The following is a 16,408-nucleotide window of genomic DNA, read 5'->3' as shown; positions in this document are numbered from 1 at the left end:
TCTCTTGTAACCATTTCTGACTTTTATGCCTCATTATCTGTATTCATTTAAAATCTTTGTCTTTATAATTAATAAACTTGCTTTATTGTTTTATCTATATCCATGTGTTTGAGAAACTCTATTTGGGATAAAAGGATTTGTGCATATCATTTCTATGAATAAAATGATGGACTTCATATGAACTTGTATTGTCCAGGAGAAGGCTGGGCAATACAAGACATACATTTCGGGGGAAAGACTGGCACTGGGAGTGTGCTGGGGTCACCCTGCAGTGTAATTCAGTCTATTGAAAGCCAGTGTGATGCTGCATACTAGCTCGGAATGACTTACATGCTGGAGGTTGCTTGTGAGCCATCCAGACTGGAAGTAACAGCAGCAAAGCAGTGTAAAGGGCACCCAGGTAAGAAGGTTGGGGTGACACAGCTATTCATCCATCTAGATTGTACTTTGGATATGTCACACTGATTTTAGGATTTTTGTTTTTCTATGTGCTACTGAGAATTAATCATTCTTACAATGTTCATCTAGATTTGAGAGAGGGTCCTGAATAGCTTAGACATGCTTGTTTATCTCTTCTCGCCTCTTTCCTAGCTCTCTGAGTGACTATGATTGATACTTTTTTCTAATTCATACAGTATCACATATGGATCATTATGTGGTAGTTCCAAAGATTGAACAACATGACATGATTGGAAACATTTCATGAATAAAGATGGTAAATTCACTCCGTCATTATGCTTGGAGGTCACATCACTTGTGAATATCTGGATATGCCACCCATTTATTCATCAAAATGTTTGTGACTCTGAAAGTTTTATGAATTTTAGCATGAATGATCAATCATTCATTCCAGATTTTTACTTGAAAACCCTTATCCATTACTATTTGTCATTTTCTTGCTTAAAAGTTTCTGTCATCAAATCAGGGAGCAGAAACAATATAATATGATGTAAGTGATCAGTCACATACTTTAAAATAATGACAAGTGGATAGTCAAAGTGAACAGTTTGTGAACAACCCATTTTTGTATATAAACTATTTGGTAAATCTTTAAAAATATTAAATATGTTTCTAGACATCAGGATCACTTTACAAAAGATTCCTGAACAGGAAAAAGAGGCTAAAGGAAACTGAAAACGTATTACTAAATAAGCCAGTACTAGTAAACACTGATGAATTATATAAGACATGCCATGTAGTAATACTAATTATATACCATGTTCTATTCTTTCCATCCCTACATATGGGCATATCAAGTGAATTTGGTGCTATCATACTTCATTCAACAAAGAAATGGTATATTTGTAAACAGAAAGCTCTCCTAAATGAAGTCAAGTTTTTCTGTTATTCCTATACAAAAGTTTTAAATTAGAAAATAGTGATGTAAACTCACTAGAAGACAAAATGAATTTATGAAATTGCTGTGCAATGTGTCTTGTCTCCTTTGTTAAGGTGGTGGGCAAAAGATTACAGCACTAGTTGAGAGGATAGGAGATTGCTTTATAAAAGGAATACTTACATACCACCTGGATGCAAAGCTATCCAATTAAAAAATACTTGCAGCCGTAGGACAAACTAGACTGTATAAAGATGAGTTTATGTAAATATTGTTTTGCTTTGGAAAACACTTCCTAAGTAAAATACAAAACTCTACATGGCTGTTGATCATTCTTACTTCTGAGTATCTCATTTCATGGAAGTAAAATATTGAGGAAAAGTACAGATGAAGTAAAAGTAAAGATGGGCAGTTTGCAGAGTTGCTTTAGAATCTTTGGACTACAATTTAGACTAAAAAGTAAAGCATAGAATGCAAACCCTAAAAGCTTTATTTAATATAATTTATTTCCCTTTTTCTTCCTATGTTATAGTTAGATGCCATAATTTTTATATTCCCGGGTTGTTAGAATCAAGTACATAATGCTAGAAAGTTTGGAGTCCTCTTTATTCCATGTTTCTTCTCACAATGGCTTTCACATCAAATTTGCTCATTACACACGTCAAAGCTGAGTTTTACAACTGCAAGATCTGCAAAACCAAGCTGTGTTCTTTCTGCTTCTTACATCATCATTAATATTAAAGATGCTGCAATACAAGCCAATGAGGCAGACTAGAATCCAGATCTGTCCCACAAAGAGGCATTGGTTCTGCGTTACTAAATGGAGTGAAAACTTTTTTCCCCTCAACAATGTAAGGGGGAGATATGTTTTAAAGACACACAGGAAACAGATACATTGGGCCAAATCCTCAACAGTTGCAAATAACTATTGAACCACAGACTTTAAAGGACCTATGCAAATTTTCTCAGTAGAACTGTGTAAAATTTGGTTGCGGTTTGCTCTGTGTACATGTGCACTTGAACACTGGACTTTTGCTTTGAGTTTTATGTTTAAATTAGGGCTTTCAAGTAATTAAAAATATTCATCGTGATTAATAATGCTGTTAATCAATGGGCCCCATCATGTTCACTTAAAATTTAGCCTAAGTTTGTTATAATTTATTTACACTGTAATAGACTCTAAAGACTGCAACCAGGGATCAGGGCCCCATTGTGTTATGTGCAATACACACATAGAAAAAGACAGACTCTGCCCTAAAGATTTTAAAACCTATATATAGGGGCTGGATTGTAACCTCACAATCCAACCCTGGTAAGGCATAGCACATAACTCTGTGACCTTCTCCCAGCATGTAGACTGTGCCTCAGGCACTGACAGAGAAAGGGAAGTAATCTGTGTCACCAAAAGGGCTGGTGCAGATTACTCCCCCTTGTAGGTTGGCTCCGTGGCGTGATGGGGTGGGAGTAGCTGCCTGCTCACCTGTTTTGGAGAGGGTGGTTGCTCTGCCCTCCAGGTAGATAATGAAAGACAACAGACAGAGATGAACAAATTAACTGAGGGGAGGACAAGATCTAATAGTGAAATGAATAGATTTGGTATAATAAGTAAGCAGCAATTATAGAATATCTACTACCAAATTATTGTTAAAAGTGTTTTTTAAGTATCAGAGCAGACACAAGTTTTAACTGGGTCCAAATTTCAAATGTATAACAACATATTGAAAAAGTGGAAACTTTTTTACAGACTGAATGTATTTTTCTGACTTTAAACATGCTCCAGTACCTACACTGGATGTACTCCAAAGAAAAGGGCCAACTCCTGACGTCCCTATTCAATTTTTACTCAGTCCACATTCACGTAAACTCCCGATAACCTGGACAGGAGTGTACCTAAGTAAGGACTGAGTAAAAACTGAGTGGGGACCTCAGTAATGGTATCATTCAACAATTTATAGAATTATTTTGTATTAGAAGAGCTTTTTATTTTAAACAATAGACTTGTATATTAATGCATGTGAAAATGAGTTATGACTAACCTATATGAGGATGTGGAGTGAGTATAAACAGCATTATTATCACTGTATTCAGAGAGAAATTTGCAGCACTGTACATTAGAGCTGAGCTAAGACTAAACTAAAATATTAAAGATAGGGCCTCGATTCTTCGGCATTCATTTACAGTGAAGCAAAGTGAATGGACACTAAGGGTGAAAATGCTACCAAATCAGAATGTAGCATTTTCATCCTCACTTTGCACTCAGTTTGCCCTGGTGAAAGGAACTGGCAAAAGATGCAGGGTCATGGAGAATCAGGCCCACAGTTTGTAGCCCCTGAAACAGCCCCCTGCACTGAATCATATAGCTTATGATCTTCTAAATCTTATAGGAGATTGGGACAAGGGGAGATCAGACGAGATTTGGACATGCAGACATTCAGTGGGGCAAAGGGATACAGGAAGGCTGCTCCAGATAACAGTAACAGAAAAGAAAACTCTGACACTAATAGTGACAAGGTTATAGAAAGGGTTAGAGTCAAGAGGGGCATAGTGAGATGAAGCCTATGAGGCAGGCAGAAGCAAGTCTGAGGAAGATTCTAAAACAAAGCACGAACATTTTGAAATGAGTCATGAAATGAATTGGGAGAAAGTGGAGTTCCTGAATGCTAGAGATGTTGAAGGAGACCCACAGTTCATTTGATTGAATTCAAGACTCGTGAGATAGGCTTTCAGAATTTATTCTGGGTTTCGCCAAAGCAGGTGGAAAGGAAAATGCACATAAATCTTTGCTGTAATCTGTTGGGGCTGTTTCAAAGGTAAATGATCAGTCTCCTGCCTGCAATATAGTAACATTCAAAGGACCTGCCACAGTGGGAAATAGATGAAGAAATATCTCCTCCAAAGCCCCCTCAGATGATGAAATAACCAGTTACAAAGAGAGCCAAATGCAAATGAATTGAATACATTGAGCTTCCCATGTAGTGTTGTCATCGAATCAGTTAAAAGTTCACTTATACCTTACGATCAAGGGTAATTAAGCTATTAGAAAATGACATCCTGGAATAGAAGACAGTCCAGAATGCCTTTCAGCTGCCTAATCACATGGGATACATCAGGCCCACTCCAGAGCAATCACTATAGCTGGTCCCTTGAAATCACCAAGTAGCCAGATGTCTTCCGTAGCTTGGCTAAGCGTCTCTTGTAGTCAATGAAATTTGCATGGTTGTCTATTGGTGTTCCAGAATAAACAGACAAATAGAAGGTGATGGGAATATATGGATAATTTCACCTACTTGGAAATTGATTGTATAAAAGCATTTATTTTCAAAAAATACATTTAGAGGAATTTAGTAATGATTATAAATCTAGATTTTAGAATTTAGTGACAGGTTGAAACACATTGGGATTTATGCTCCAAAATCACTTAGGGGCTTTGGGAAATCTAAGCCCTGCTCTCCATTTGTCCACAATGAGGGTAGTGTCTGAGTAGCATCATTCTAAGTTTCCACACATCGTCCCACCAATATGCTCCAATCCTTACCTGAAATGACCAACTCTGCCCAATAAAACCTCAGTCTCTCTGCTGGGGTATGCCAATTAGTGTCAATAGTGGAGGTGGTGAAGAAATTAGAAATTTGACCCTTAGAAATTAGACTGGAACTGCCAACTCGTTTGCCACAAGCTACCAAATTGTATGAGATGGAAATGTCTTATGGTTGCTACCAAGCTGAGATGAATTTGAATTGGTGACCTAGAGGTGAAAGGTTCAGCATCTATTTACTCTGACCCATACAGATAGCAATACATAATATTTTAGTATTTAAATTAGATAACATATTTGTTCAAATATCTCAAATAAAAAGTGTATATGTGGGAAGCACACTATTTGGTCCTATAATATAAGCTTTTTTTCTCATTGCTGGGTATAACTCCGTGTAAGTTTGACACTGGAATCTGCTTCTTTACTGAAGTTGTTTTCCTTCTGTGATGTGATGTATATCCTGCAAAGGCAATAAAAGGGTTAATGTGAGCCTGAGAGGCCAATTATACTACCTGGTCGCACCTAGAGGGTGAGTCAGACTGAATTAAAGATGAAGCACAGCTGGGGAAGTAGCTAAATAGTGGCTATAAAAGAGAGAAGTACACTTGAGAAGGGGGCTCTAGGGAGAAACTCTGTAGGCACTCTGGGGGACTAAAGAGATTGGGAGATTAGGTTCAAGGAGGAACCTAAAATGAAGAGTTGGTCCTGGGATCCTGTTCTCAGTAGAGGAGTATGGTGGGAAGGCCAGGAGGACACCTAGGAGAGAGAGTTAACTGGAGTATCCTTCATGGGCTGAAAGCAGAGAGAAACTGGCAGCTGGGGGCAGTGGAGCTTCCAGCCAGAATTAGAAGGTCCAGCGCAGGCTGGAGGGCTGCAAAACATGGGGCCAAGAAGGGAGGCTGGAAGCGATGAGCTTGGGGCCATATGTACATCGTCTTGAGCCAGGAGGAAGCCGGAGGCAGTAATATTTGGTGGACTGCAGTGAGGAGCTGCAGGAGAGAGCAAATTCCTCCAGTAGCTCTGGGGAAGGGTGAACCTAGAGAGGGTGTCCGGAGAAAGCCTTATTTCCAGTTTGAATTTGTCTAGCTTCAACTTCTAGACATTGGATTTCTCTGCTAGAATGAAGAGCCCATTATCAAATATGTGTTCCCCACATAAGTACTCACAGACTGTAATCAAGTCTCCCCTTAACCAAGTCTTCCCTTTGTTAAGCTAAATAGATTGAGCTCCTTGAGTCTACCACTATAAGGTATGTTTTCTAATTCTTTAATCATTCTCATGGTTCTTCTCTGAACCTTCTCCAGTTTTTCAACATCCTCCTTGAATTGTGAACATCTGAAGTGGACACAGTATTCCAGCAGCAGTCACACCAGTGGCACATACAGAGGTAAAATAACCTTGCTACTTCTACTTGAGATTCCTCTGTCTATACATCTCTAGATCACATTAGCTCTTTTGGCCACAGTATTGCACTGGGAGCTCATATACAGCTGATTATGCACTATAACCCACAGTTATTTTCAGAATCCCCGTTTCCCAGGATAGTCCCCAGTCCTGCATATATGGACTGCTTTCTTTGCTCCTAAATGTATACATATGCATTTAGCTGCACTAAAATGCTGTTGTCTGCTTGTGCTCAGCTTACCAAGTGATCCAGATTGCTCTACATCAGAGACTTGTTATCTTCACGTTATACCACATCCCCAATGTTTGTGTGATCTGCGAACTTTCATTGACAGTTTTATGTTTTCTTCCAGGTCATTGATAAAAATGTTAAATGACATGTAGCCAAGAGCAGATTCCTGTGGGACCCCCCAAGAAATGAACCTGCTCAATGATGATTCCTTATTTACAATTATATTTTGAGACATATTATTTAGCCAGTTTTTAATCCATGTAATCTTATGTAATGTTATGTTATTTTCATGTTATGTTAATTTCATATTCTATCTTAATCAAATGTCATGTGATACTAAGTCAAAGCCTTATAGAAGTCTAGGTATATTCCATCAACACTCTTATTTTTATCAACCAAAACTGTAATCTCACTAGAAAAAGATATAAAGTTAGATCCTGTCAAACTATCTTCCACAAACCCATTTTGATTGGCATTAATTATGTTACTCTCCTTTAAATCTTTATTAATTGAGTCCCTTAACTGTCTCTCCATTATCTTGCTCAGAAATGATGTCAGGCTGATAGCCTATAATTACTAGTGTCATTCTGTATACCCTTTTTAAATATTGGCACATTGACTTTCTTTCAGACCTCTAACACTTTCCACGTATTTCAAGATTAATTGAAAATCAACTTTAATAGTCAAGAGAGCTCCTCAGCCAGTTCTTTTAAAACTCTTGGATACAAGTTATCTGGACCTGCTGATTTTAAAATCAGCAAAAAATGGATTCTTTTTAACATCCTCCTGAGAGACTAGTGGAACAGAAAAAGTGTTGTCATTTCACCATCATTATCATCATCATATTAGACTACATCTTATGTTTATGGCTTCTCTTTCATGTCCTGAGCCAAACTCAGATCCAAACATACTGGACCTGAACTTTGCAAGGCAGGCTTTACAAATATGAATCCTGATCCAAAATTGCAATTTATTTGAATATATTATTGAAACTCCCAGATGTCCATGTCTATCTATTGTACTAAACTATGTATGTGCATTTGCATTTTGTTCCGTTAAGTAACTGACCAAGATATTTGCATTGATGCTACTTGTTATCCTGCATGACATAAAATAACAGAATTATGAGAAACAAATGAGGTTGAATACATTTATTTTCAGTCTATCTTGAATTTTAGAACCATCCAGGTCTAACAGATAAGACAGAAAGGGGTGCGTCTGCTTTAGAATAATGGTTACAGTTTTGGTGACATTCTTCTGCCTATAACGCTTCCCAAACAAGAAAACGATAAAAACAAATGTGTTTTCCCTTATTATTTATTCAGGGTATTGATTTACACATGTAATAAATAGATCATGGATCAAACCCTTGAGGCCTCAGCAAGAAATTACATGTGTTAAAATCAGATCAGCAAAATGTTGAGAAAATTATAGTTGTTATAAAAATATAAAATGCTACTCTGAACTTCATGGCTAAGCTATTTCTCCTGTCAATTTCTCTTCTTTAAAAATGTACTAAAATGCAAAATAGTCTTTCCCTGGCAACTGTGGAACTATATCAATAAAGTTAACCCTTAGAACAGTGGCATTTTCATTTGCCAGCCAAATGAATGATTTGAAATAATATCTCTCTTTCTCAATATTTATCTATATAGAGAGAACTATACAGGAAGAGAGATGCAGATAAGAAAGGTAAAAATTTGTATAGCTCTACAGATTATATCTCTGTGCACAATCTGCAAACTGTTACACTCTAAACAAGATAGATGTTGTTGTTGCACCTTTTCAGATTGTTGGCTTGCGTATTGTATTTATGAATGCCATGGCTAGCAACATCTATGTTCAACCTGGCTGAAAATCTGTACAGCTTGTAATTGATGATCCTGGGCATCACACCAATGATAGGACCAATGGTTGAATCCCTTCAACTCCTGTGATAGTGAAGGCTATCCTTTAACTGTACTTGTCAGTGTTATGTTCCTCCTTTCTGCTTCTGCTTCTGTACCCTATATGCCCAGTTGTGGTGGACAGCAATTTCCTGGATGTATGATACTGAATACTCCTCCCCTCAAAATAGAACAGGGTCTTATCAGCCTCTTTCAAACCAAAAAGTTCACTTGGGTGTGTGGAGGAGAGATATGTGTATCTTGCATTGTGAAGAATAGCAGTAGCTGCCCCCTTACAAAACCCTTGAGTCACACTTCTGATTCAGCATGCATGTTATAAGGGAAGTATAGGGTGACAACTGCATAGCATCAGAAAGGTAGCATAGATTGCATAGCTTCCTGCAGGGGATCTCTTCAAGTGTATGGGATAGGGTGTTCTGCCTTTTTTCATATGGCAATAAATCGAAAACCTGAGAAATTCTAGCCATAGGGAAACAAAAAAAAGGAAAACGATGTTAAAATAATATTGAGTCTGAATGGCTAAGCACTCCAAACTCATAAAATGCCAAAATTAAGACTGCAGTAACAATCTTAAATCTGTCCTCTCATTGTCCCAGTCATATGTATCTTATTTAGAATGATTTTCATGGACTGTGTTTGTTTGGCATATGCAGAATACTACAAAGAATTACACTGGCATCTCTGGTCATAGGAGAACTTGTATCATAATACCCTGTTATTGGAGAAATGTAATTATAAACTGAATTGCAATATAGTTGCACAAGGTGCAGTATTTAGGTTGCATGCAACATTTACTTTTCCATTTCTTGGTGTCTGAGTGCTTAGCTGTGCAACATTAATATTTTCAATATAGGGCTGGGTCTTTTAATGAATTATTGATAATTGTTTTAAAGGGCAATAGCTTAGTTTTAGCTATATCTATACAAAACTCTATTGAATTCAGGGTTCTTTTTCTGAGATCCGGCTCTGCACTAAAGTCAGTGGAGTTACAATGGACTTACACACCATCAAGGACATGGGAAATATGACAGAATCAGGAACAGAATCTCTGTTGTCTGAATGCAAGTTTTGTGGTTTGGCCACAAAGCCATCCTTTCTTGCTGTTAGAATCTCCATAGCAGCTCACCAGATCAAAGGTTGCCATGGTCCAATCCATTAGCTCTCAAGCGGTTGGTGACTTTAAAAAATAGTGGAGCCCTCCACTATCTCCCTAGCTCCCAGGATGGTGGAATAGCACTGAGCCATTAAAAGAATTTACTTTCCTCTTCCACCTGGAAAGGTAAGGTGGAGAGCTGCCATTTAAGGGGACCCCACAACACATGGATCTTGGGGAGTTGGCCCACCCCATTTAGCATATTTGCACTACAAGGCCAAAAGCTAGGAATGAAACCATGTTGTCTTGAGTTCCAGTTCTGCAAATGATTATGTGTATCCTTGGCCACAAAGACGTTGACTTAACTTGTGGGTCCCCCAATCCTACGTCTGTTTCCAGCACCTTGGCTCTATCTGGGAGAACCCTCATACAGGACACAATGTGGCCCACAGTACGTTTCATGTGGGAGCTGTGAGTTCTGGGGCTTGATTCTGCCCTTCTTAAATAGATAAAAGTCCCATTTATTTAAATGATATTTGAATTCAGTGGCAATCTTGCTTGTAAGGAGTGCAAGATTAATCCATTCATTAATTGGGACTAGATTGTGCTGAGGATTGCCAACCATCTGTAAATTTATGGATAGTCAGTAAAAATATTTACAATTTTAACACTGTCCGTAAACCTGTACATAAGTGAAAATGTCCAGGAGATTGGGTAGAAATAAAACATATTGTATTTTGACATTGATTGTCATCATTCAGAATAATTTCGTATAGCATAAAACTACACTGATCACGACTTTCTCAATTTCCTGTTTTCTATTATTGCACACTCCCAAAGAACCCGATTGATCAATTAACTGCAGCTAAAACAATTGCGTAATTCCAAATTCCTGTGTGCAGAATATCACAAGTGAGTACAAACTTTTGTGACATTGTTGTATTGTTTATGGTATTTTTAGTGATATCAGTAAAAAGTTTGCCATGTCAGTAAAAAAAATCAACTTCAGATCTTCATGTCAATAAAAATGAAAATGCAAGTTTGGCAACCCTGATTGTGCCTAACCCTTAAAAGTATTCCTCTACTTGTACAGCCACATAAGGATTACCCATAATGCACCTCCAGGCACTGAGGAACCACAAAGGTTCCCAGGAACTACTGGGCAGGGAGTGGGAGATGGGGGTTGGCAAGCAGGCAGATCTATGGCTCCAGTCTCTTACATGCAGATGAGTATGCTATGCCCCATAAAGCATGTCACAAATGCAACAGTGAAATCCTAGACGGTATTGTCTTCTCTGAAGCACAATATTTCCTGAGACTCCCACAGGTGCAGCTATCACCACCCCATTCTCCCATCAGTGTGCAAATACCATACTGTAGCTTTTAAAGATTGCAAAGCACTCTGAAATGCTCGGATGAATGGGTCTCTCATGAATTACAGTTATTTCTACAGGAACATCAAGCTATGTTTTCTTTAGTGCCATTACCATGTTCTTCATGCTGAAAGCATTATCAATTTTTTTGTTTGTTGTTTGCTCTTCCAGTAAAAAAACCTAAAATAAAATGGCACAAGATACCATTCAAAATGCAAAATGTATGCTTCTGTTATCAGTAGTTTCTGAGCAGACAAAACATGCTATTCTATATAATGTCCTTCATGCTCCTTTTAAAAATAAGGAGAACTAGATCCTCAGCTGGTGCAAACCAACAGTACTCCTTTGATGTCTGTTGAACTCCATGGATTTACACCAGCTGGGGATAAGGCCCCTCACCAAAAAATGCTGCAACATAAAAGGAATCATTTTAGTCTTAAGAATTTTACAGATTAAACTCCATTTGTTCAAAACTATTTATGGTTTTATGCACTGCTCTGACACAAAATTTGTGTCCTTAAAATATTAAAGCGGTGACTCTTACACACACACTAAGGAGATAGTGTAATTTTGTGTGTGCATGTGTGTGTGCACGTGGGGAGAGGTTAATGGTTTTTAACTGCTTTAATATTTTTCTCCACAAATTGGAGGCAGTGTTTTCTATAAGAGCACAGTACTCGGCTAATAAAATACGTCTAAAACTGTAATCTCCATAGACCATAATGCTGGCCTCATACTAGTGTAATGAACAGCATTCTTTTCATTGTGTTATGTATTATTCCTTTTGATTCCTTTTAATAACTAAAACAGCTTTGCATGCAGTGAGAAGATTGTGCAGTTTTACCTGAACTGATTATCTGGGTAGGTTTTTTGTTCACAACCAGAAAATCCCCATGGAAACAAAATTAGCTGATCCCATAGTTCTGGGGGGGGGGGGGGGGAATCCTTCAAACTGTTTCTAGACAGCATATGATATTGAGGGGGAAAATATCAAACTGTGCAAAACAGATTAGTCAGGACTATTCCCACTACAGTTCTTAATTAATTGTACCATTATGTCATGACCCATTTTTTTCTTGTACTTTCATTCATAGTTAAGACCTAAAATATGCATTGGGTAGGAAATTATTAGACAAGACGTCAGCACGAATGTCCATCACTGTCAGAGATGAAGTGCACGGCAATCATTGTATTTTGTGTTGGCTACAGCATAGCTGATGAAATAAATAGAATATGTAACATGATGTCTCTTTCATCTATAAAAACATCAGCTCAGAGGTCATGCTTCATTAGCTTCAAATGTAGCATGAATAATAAAGGAAGAAGGAACAGTATTCCTTTGATTCATTGTGAGAAGCTTATCATTCCCTCTTTCAAGTGACAGTTTATTAAATAAGGTGAATAATGGAAAACATTCCAACTAAAACTGAATCATAGCCTGACATTTGGTGCATGATTACAAAGTAAATATGACAGCTCTGCACCTCCATTTTGTGTGATTAGGAAGTAAATGGGAAAAGATGTACAGCGCTCCCTGTAGGGAGCTCATTCAGGTTTGTTCACCCTTTTTTTAAAGAATTAATTGAATCAGAAAATGTGATGGGGGAAAAAATTACTTCAGTGTAAAACACAAATAATCTTAATTTCCTTCTCATTAACTTGGACACAGTGAAACATGTAAGATATAAAGAGTAAAGGTCTGCACTAACTCAGTTCCTAGAAGTCTTTTGCAATGTCATGACATATCTTACTCTATGGAGGAGATCAGATTTCATCATCGTTGTGGTCTTCAAACCTGTTGGTGAAATCCTGTCCTCATTGAAGTCCATGATAAAACTCCCATTGAATTCAGCGGAGCCAGGATTTCACTGTCTGATTTTCTTAATTTAAGCAGTTAGTGGTCAGCAATATTGCTAAATCAAGGAAAATTTCCATTCAGTCTAATCCAATTTAATCACTTTACTATTTGTAATCTTTTTTCACAGAGCTCTGCTGGCTGTGCACTTGGAAAATTTTTATATAAGTGCTAAGAAAATGTTTCTGGATGTTCAAGGAGTTTTATATGGCCCCTAATACCTCCTTCCTTTTATGGATGGAAGAAATGCAGTTAGAGGGGTAAGGTCTTAAATTGCATAGTGGAGGTAAGGAAGATCCAACAGTGATTCATGTAACCTCACTATACAGCACTCCTATCTATTAATGCTAAGTTCTGGTGGAAAACAATTTTTAAGTTGACACACAAGTATCCATGCTGGACCAGAAACTGCATTGTGTCACTTATTTGACAAATCACAATTGACCAACACAGCTCAAATACTGTGCAATGCTGTACAACACTCATTTTTTGAATACTGGATAGCCATAGAGAATTTTTCATCATCAAGCCACATAACTTATTTAAATATTGCAAAAACACATATGTTGAATGATTTATCATAACAGATAAAACTGGGGTGGTAGCAATTTGTTTGCAGATATTGCATGAGCAGGAAAAGAGGCTAAAGTTACTAGTTAAATTATTCACTGTGTATTACGGATTCACCATGCTAGTCCATATTACCTAGTTCATTACATAATTGTTTTTCACAATATTGTAAAGTGTTTGACCACGTTCTACATTTGAGGGCTACTATGTCTAGGGAGAGAAAGATCATTAATTTTTGAAGCACTGAGAGACCCATCTTCAATTATGCATTTCAATTAAAGATTCATTGACTGAGTACAGTGTCGTTTCTTTTCGTTCATATATGTCAGTTATGTCTAGCTGGCTCAATGCTTTTGCTTGCTGAGTGAAGCCTTGAAGTGGAAGCAGCAGGTACTGCACCACCCTATTGTCTGACAGTGTGACATATCAGCTTTATGGGGTGAAACAACATTTTCTTTTCCTGTATAAACTATATCACTTTACTGAGAGCAGAAAACTATCATTATCATTCCATATAACCGCAGGGTAAAGTAAGGGCCCCAGGCAGTAGATGAAGCATCAGAACAACCCAAGGAAGGCATAATGGAGAAATACTTGTAATGCCTATTCTGGAAAGCCTCACCATCACTGTAAGGTTGATTTAAAAATAAGTATTAAATAAGCAGATACATCTATTTCAACAAATGTTCTTAAATGTCACAGATTGAAAATGTATGAAGACTCCCCTCCAATCCTAGAAAGTACCTTAATTCTCTAATTACTCTAAGGCGGATTTAGAGCATTCTGACAATGCAAAGAGGCCATCACATGGGTGTAAATGTAACCTAAATCCACTAGAAGGAACCCTTTACACTGCCAGAGCTGTATAAAGCAGCCTTAATGTAACTGAGAATCAGGTCCTTAATCATCATTATTTATTTTCAAATTATAACCAGTAGTTAAGCCAGAAAAGGTAAAAACTAAGTGGTGACATTTTTTTTTTTAAATTTGTGAAGGAAAGGCAAAGATCACACATTGCTGGACTGTGGTGAGTGACAGCAAATGAAACAATCTGCATGTCTCAACTCTACAAATCTGAATTCATGATGGAATCGTCAACAGGAATTCTAAGTGAGTTTAGCATTTCCCAGAATTAATTCTTACTTCTCTTGAATTAGCATGAGGGTTGAATGGAGAAGCCAAACTAGGGAACCTCATTTGTCTCCACTCTGCTCTCTAATTTGTATCACTCTAGCTGTTTCTCAGTTTCCAAGTTGACTTCTTTTGTTGTGATGTGCTATGTCACATTAGGTAGTGAACAACTTTTGCCCTAATGTCAAATCACTGTGAATGAATGATAAGATACTGTAGCTATAGATTAATCCTGGCAACTGCAGCATGTATCTGGAAGAAAATAAAATATTCCCTTTTCTAGATCTTATCTCACACACATTTTTAAAAATAAAGTGCAAAGCTGAGAATGACCTTTAAAAATAAATAAATACATAACACAAAATGCACACAAAACCAAGGGGTTCTGTAATAAAATCGGTAACTAGAGATATAGGGTCTAGATTCTCCACTGCCTTTCACCTTATTTAGACACCTACGCAAAAGGAGTGTAAAGTGGGTGTAAAATGTCATTTGTCTGATTTGACAGCCTTTTACACCCACTTTGCACACATGTAAGTGGCTAAACAAAGGGCAAAACAGTGGAAAGTGAGGCCCACAATGAGCAGTATGACAAAATGTTTTGCTTTGGCTAACATGCCAGCACCAAATATGTGGATATGTCTGTTTTCCTGGTTGTCATATTCAGGTCCAGCAGGGAGGCTGGTGGTACTGTTGGGTTGATGTTCATCAGTGATCACTTGGGACTGGTCCCCTCTGAACCTGAGCTGAAGCGTGAATTGAAATTGGAATTAGAGTGTAGGAGAAGAAGATATATGTGTACCTGTTTGTATAAAATATTTCAATGGATTGCACATGCAGTGGATGCCCTTAAAGAGCTGTATTTAACAGCATAGGGCATTTGAATGGCTTCCACAGTCTCTCCAATGGTTCCCTTCTCTGTACATATAAATAATGGTAAAAGTGATAAATGAAAAAGATTTTAAAGGTGCCTACTGTACAGAGGATTTAAGATGGGAGTCTACTTCTAGGGTGGAAGAAAGGCACTTATTCATTTGTTACATGCCTAAATGGGGGAAACCACACAAAGATCTGAGGGCTGCAAACCTGATGCAGGTGGGTCAAAATCAGGGCTGTGACCAACTGATTTAAAAAAAAAAAAGTAGCAAAAATTCAGGCAATATTCACACAATTTTTTTTTTTGGGGGGGGGGGTGAATTCACAAAATTCTGGTGAAAAAAATCATTAAGGGACAGACTAATATTCTTACTGATGGTCAGTAGTACCTTACTTCCTGAATGGTCCCACTGAAAGTAATTGAGGAAGTCACAGAATAAGGAACTATTCAATGTGAGATCAGAGTTTCTGAATGTGTTCCAGAGTAAATCTGATGTGTAAATTTCCAATAATCCATCTCCAATTACATGTGTGTGTTTTTGTCCTTGAGTTCCCCCACTTGTAAAATGGGAATAGTATCTATTTAGCTACCTGTTAGGGTTGTTATGGGTATTCTGTTCTGTTATGGGTAGGCTGTTCTTTGCCTGAAACAGATTGAATTGAGGGCAAGAGGTGACTGAACCATATTTGTGCCAACTCCAACAACCCTCAAAGGGCTGTTCTAGCAGTCAATGATCTTAGTCAAGTACCTTATTTATCCCAGCCACATCCCCTGTGCCAGGGCTGAGAGGGAAGTGACATAGCATTAGCATATTTGGGGAATCCCCCAGGAGAAAAGATTTTTAATCACCTTTCATAGTAAGACATCCATCCCTTGTTCTGCTTTGGCTAGGATCCAATGTACAATCACTTAAAGCCTATCTATCAAGGTTCTATGTCTTCCTCTCTCTCAAGGGTCAGATGTAATGGTCTTAAAGTTTATTTCTCTTTGATGGCGCTAATATTTTGATTTAATATTTGAGCCTATCAAGTCCATCCCCTCCCAGTTCAGGATCATTGATGTGGGAATTGTTATGATGAAACAATATAGGTTCTT

This window comes from Emydura macquarii, unplaced genomic scaffold (assembly GCF_026122565.2).
Source record: "Emydura macquarii macquarii isolate MOO-44397 ecotype Brisbane River unplaced genomic scaffold, CSIRO-AGI_Emac_v2 contig_1451, whole genome shotgun sequence".
Taxonomy (NCBI): Eukaryota; Metazoa; Chordata; order Testudines; family Chelidae; genus Emydura; species Emydura macquarii.
This window is presented reverse-complemented; position numbering follows the sequence as displayed.